This window comes from Leptonychotes weddellii, chromosome 2, assembly GCF_054177405.1.
Source record: "Leptonychotes weddellii isolate Sample4059 chromosome 2, ASM5417740v2, whole genome shotgun sequence".
In the NCBI taxonomy this organism is placed as follows: Eukaryota; Metazoa; Chordata; class Mammalia; order Carnivora; family Phocidae; genus Leptonychotes; species Leptonychotes weddellii.
Genome location: NC_138370.1, coordinates 153517046 through 153523024, shown reverse-complemented (window position 1 = coordinate 153523024; position 5979 = coordinate 153517046). Strand labels below are relative to the sequence as shown.

Here is a 5979-nt window from a genome sequence, read left to right as displayed (position 1 = left end):
ATAACAAATCATCCTAAAATTTAGTGGCTTAAACAGCAATTTATTGTTGCTCAAGGCTCTACAGATTGGCTCTGTGCTTTTTTTGATTTGGACCAGGCCTGATTGATATTGACTGGGCTCAATCAAGCATCTGCTACCAGTGGGAGATCCTGCATCGTATGAATGGAGGTTTCGGTTCTTGGATTCCTTACGAAGGTGTCTGTGAGGATCGTGATCATCAAGACGGCCAGAAGGAAAGTAGCAAGCACAAAGCCATTTATTAAGGACAGGACACTCTCAAGACGGGAGTGCAGGAGGGCCCAGAGGTGGCAACAGCAGCGGGGTTTGGGTGCCTTTTCTTTTTTTGTTTGCGTAGGTCTTGGCTCCTAGCTAGGGTGATCTCCTACTGAGGATGTTTCCAGTCATCTAAGGGACTCCTTCTACTGGACAGGAGGGGGAGGTTTTAGCCCTACAAAGTTCTTGCCAGAACTGTCATGGCCATCTTCACCTATGGTGGGAGGAGAGGGGGTCGAAACTGCAATGTAAATATATTATAATGAAGCTAGAGGTTAATTGTAGGACACAAGCTGGAAAGGGAGTGCATGCTCTGCACCTGCTTTTCTTGGTCTGATAATCCCAGGAGGTGGGAAACCACAAACAAGTGTTTACCACTACCCTTTCCTCTAGCTCATATCTAGCTAAACTGCCTACTCTGTCACACCCATGGTCATCTAATAGGTCAGTTGCAGTTCAGCTTAGCTCATCTTGGCCCTTGGCTGTGGCAAATGAACTGAATCAGCTAAGTTCCACGGAATTCTTATCCTCCAACAAGCTACCTCAGGCTTGTTCTCATGAAGTAACAAGATTCCCAAGAACATGAGTTAAGTGTCAAAGCCTGACAGAGAACTGACACAAAGCCAGTTGTACCACATTCTCCTGGCCAATGGATGTTATAAAGCTAGTTCAGATTCACACAGAGGAGGAATAGACTCCACTACTTGATGGAAAGAGTTGGAATATCATATCACAACAGACAGAGAAAGAAAGGGTGGAGGACGGCAATCAGTTTTGTAATCAATTTATTAAGGTTATTGTTGGCTGTGACTTGCCACAGAATGACCTCATACTAGCAACTTTGTATTTCTTCCCTATTTCTGGTCAGTTCTTTCCTTGGCTCTTTCCATTAAGTGATTCATTACATTTTTAAGTTTGCCATTTAAATGTTATTTCCTCAGAAAGACTTTCTGTATAATTTCTCAAGTAGCCCTATTCTTTCCATCACCAGTTATTCTATATCCCTCATTAGAATATAAGCTCAGTGAAGCTGGAGATTTTATTTGTTCATGCCAACATTTTATGTATGTCCTATTTTACAGCAAGTACTTGATGTCTTTTGGTTGGTTGAATGAATAAAAGAATAAATGTACAATCACTATAATAAGTGGAGTGAATTTTTATTGACCAAATCTGTTTTATGTGTTCAAGAGAGTAGAGTTTATTTTTATTAGTTTAGGAAAAGGTAATGAGGGAAAAAGAACACCATGAATCTCAATCCATTTTGTCAGTCTTTCATCAGTTTGTGTGTGTGTATACATATAATACATATGTATATATACTCATATAATACATATGTGTATATATAATACATATACATATAATAATTTTATATATACATATGAATACATATATATAATAATTATTTTGACAAATTAGAAATAAATCCTGTGCTTTTCTACTTCTATGATATTGTCTAAACATTTTTCCCTGCATGGAATATATTTATACCATTTCTGATTTTCAATAATTTATCCTCTTTTATTGACCATATCAAATGCCATATCTTCCAAGAAAAGCTTTTGGCTTTCAACTAGGTATGCTGGCTTCCTCCATTAGATCATTCTGCTGCTCGCTTTGTATCTCTATTGTGGCACGTGGCTTACAATGTCTTTTCAGCTATCCTTTATTATGTCCATAGAAATTCTTATGCAAGATTCTGAAAGTCAGAGATTGTCCTATTCTTTCACTTACTATTATTTTCTACATGTATGTAAAAATTATCAATAAATATTTCTTAACTTGAATTAAAGTATGAGATTATTCTACCATATATCATAGAGTAGGTATCTGACTCAATCTTGAAACTAATTGTAAGATAAAATGCAGTTTTATTTTTCCTTATTGAATTTGACTCTGCTACTTATCACTTAAAGTCCCTATGTGACCTCTAAATGAACTGCTTACCTTTTGCAATTTTGCAACTGTATTGCTTGGGCACATCAGTACAATAGCCTAGATTGTTTCTTCCTATCAATTGTTCAAAGCTTGTTCCATGTCTCTGCTTCTGTTGGCTTTGTCTCCTTCATTGTATCTTATTTCCCACTGTGCTACCTTCCAATCACTGAATTCCATTCCCACTGGCTCAGTGCTGGGACCTCTTTTTTCCCAAGTTCCCAGAACCTTCCAAGATAAACACCTTCAATTACAACCACTCCTCACCTCTTCAACAGAGGCCCCTAACAATAAACAACTTACTCAATACGTAGTTGAAAACTAATTCTCAGATGAGCTTACTGTAACAGAGAACTGGGATGTAATATGGCTTTTACTCTTTGAACTCCCATTAGTTTCCACATTGTAGAGAAATAGACCCCTTAATATTGCCCATAAGTGTAACTTCAGCAGTGTGATATCTAGCAAAGTAATGTTCTGTAATAAATATATTTCATCATTGTACTAAGAAACTACTTCAATAGCACAGTAAATGAAACACCACTATGATGTCAACTTAAATGAATTAATAAACAACAAACACTTTGAGACACCAGAACATTTATTTTGTGATTTTGTTTTTTAATTATCTTAAGCCTTATCACATAATCTACAAATTTGTGCTGATGATGTATCTCCTCTACTTGAAGCCTTCGAACGAGTTGGCAAAAGTACCCTTACCAATCATACATATATGGTAATTCTACAATTGTGTTTTTGAATAGCTGTTTAGAAGACAATCCTGAATTATAACTTAGTCTGACTTAGTGAAGAACTCACAAGTTTGCTACTATATCTTGTCACACTGAATTTTAAAAGCATCTGACCTTATCATCTATAAGATAATCTATAAAATATGAGAAGTGTTGAATGTTCTTTATTTAATATTATACATAAACCACCCACTAAAATTCCTTTCATTAAGCAAAAGGCAACATTTTAGAGGCAGGGAATTTTAATTACATTGTCATGGTTAAGACCAGAAAGATAAAGTGGACATTGCCAGAAAGATAAAGTGGACATTGCCAGCCCTTGCCTTTAACAGACTAACGAACACAACTTGAAACATAGCTGAGTCTTGCTGTTCTATGAGACAGTGAAGGGATTTCCTCAATATTGAAATATATTAATATAACCAGTCATCTAAATCTAAGATCAGTCTCCTGCAGGTTTAGACATGACATTTACCATCTCTGTGAAAAGCTGAACATTACTAATCAATTCCAATCATATTTTTAGAAGAGAAAAACAGTGACAATGACTTGCTGAACCAGAATCACTATCAAAGTTCAAAGAGCTGATCATATTCATTTAACAACAAGCCAATCTTATTTAAATCAGGACTGTCCAAAAGAAATATTCTATCAGCCATCCTTGATCTGAATTCTGTTGTATGAGGCCAATTTAAATATGGTACACAAGTCATGAGACATTTTTGTTTTGTAATAAATAAAACAGTGGCCAACTATTACTCTTCTTAGTGGCTTTTTTGAGATAAGCTATCAAGTCTGTGCTTTCCGCTGTCTTCTTAATGCCAGTGAAGACCAGTTTTATTCCAGGGGTGTATTTCTTGGGATTCTCCAAATACCCCATCAGTGTCTCCTCTCCCCAGGTGATGCCTTTGCTCTTGTTGGCATCCAGGTAAGAAACTTGAGGGGTCTGACCTGTCTTTCACCCAAATAAACCATAGAGATTTGGCCCTATCTTGTGCTTGCCTCCCTTTTCCACGGTATGGCACTGGGCACACTTCTGGACAAAAATCTTCTTGCCCTTGTCAACATCGCCCATTTTTAAATCACTCTTTTGTTGCACGTGAGACAAAGAAGCTTGCTTGCAACTCGGATGTCCCACTCTCTCGAGAAACACCAGAACATTTTAAATTTCAATTTGAGTATTTATATAATGTATTTAGAAAAATGTCCCCTTAAATTGTAAGTGGTTTTAAAGTTGAGGAGTTGAAAAGTAGGTTCCCAATATACACAATTCCAAGAAAGAGAGAATTTAGGAATTTCCATGTGTAAATAGACTCCAAACCTAGGCAAAAAGATGAGATTGAAGATGTGCATTGACTTCCTCATTCTGTCTCTTGCCTTCCCTGCCCTACACCCCACACACTGGCCTACATACTTCTCATTCATGAAAAGTCTTCTACTCAGGACCTAATGAAGATTTAAATGTATAATAACAATCTTATTTTTTCCATGCCATCCAAATATTATTTTGATACAATAGAAAGACAAACAGGTATTAAATATTAAAAAAAAAAGATGTACCATGGAAGGATTAACAAGGGCTTTTTTGTATTTGCACAGAGAACTCATGGTTTCACCTCTGTATTTCTCCACAGAGCTCATTGTCTACTTGTCCTATTTATTAGGTGCTAGCTGCACTGTACAAACCACTTGAAACCCATAGTTGTGCCTTCTTCTTTATTACTAAAAGATGTGTGTGTAAGCATGTGTATGAGAGAGACAGACAGAGTTTGGAGAGGGTAGGAGAAGAGGAAGAGAAAAAAATGTTGAATGACTTTAACAAAATCTACCCCAACATAGTTAAACTGAAATGTCAGAAAAGTATAACATACTATAAACTATATTGTGAAGTTGTGAAAGAATAAAAAAGTCTATTTTGGAATAATTATTCTCTCTGCCTCCCAACATCTCTCTCTCTTTCTCCCTCTCCCCCTCTTCCTTTCTGTCTCTCTCTCTCTCTCTCTCCTACACACACACACACACACACACACACACACACACACACACACCACTCACAAACTTCCATTCACAAAATGGTAGACTAGAATGCCCAGAGTAGATCTGATCATGGTGATACCTTGCTGGTGGTGTTACTGTTTCTTTGAAGTTCCTAGCAGTATCTCCCCTATCCATTGTTTCCCACAGAGCTTGATTACAACCTCTGGGAAGTTATTTCTTTTTCTTTCTTTTCCTTGAAGATATCTGGAGAAGGCATAAAGGTCATGGGGCATATAGCCTCCATGGGGATAGGAATTTTCCAGCCTCTTTTCTGTCCACAGAATATTGGCAGGCCAAAATTTTAAGTTAAATGATCCCAGTCTCTTTTAATCCAGGGTGGTAGCTCTTTTGGCAGTATAGTTCTGTAAAACTGTAATGGACTTTTGCAAATATTAATTTCATTACAGTAAACTGAATGTCTCATAGTTGCATCCATGATTCTTTCCTATATGCAAGTCTATCGCTAAATTAAATTATAAGTTCATTAAATCATTGGGCTTTCACAGAAGAGGTACATCCTTAGTTTCTTTTCTCTGAGCCCTTTTGTCCAAATGAAAAGAATTACTGGGTGTTGCTTATTTAATTGATTTCAACAAGATTACGAAGGCTACACTCTTAATTTTTTTAATCAAAAGTTAAGTTCTAATTGGCCTTTGTCACTCAAAACATGTCTCAATTTATCTCTCATGAGTTGGATATGAGATAGATGTAACATCTTTTAAAATCCTACAAGTCCCAGAATTTCTGGATTTTCTCTCTTATTTTTTAATATTTCTTGTTAAATGGCCAGTCCCTTTATACCTTATCTTTCTCTCAGAGTACTATTTTCAAATGTAAGTAATAAAGATTGAGGAAGAGAGTAGTTTGTTTTTAACATGTCCGTGCATCCATTTGCTTAATCAATTGCCTTTTAAATGCTTGCAGGTAATCATTTTACCAAATAGTTTGTCTCTGCATTTCATTCAGCCTCTAATAATAAAGT

The 5979-nt window shown here is 36.4% G+C and overlaps 1 pseudogene; it reads right to left on the bottom strand.

Moving 5' to 3' along the window:
• Nucleotides 1-419: 419 nt before the first annotated feature.
• Nucleotides 420-4035, bottom strand: LOC102739330 (cytochrome c pseudogene; annotated as a pseudogene).
• Between the last annotated feature and the right edge of the window lie 1944 nt (nt 4036-5979).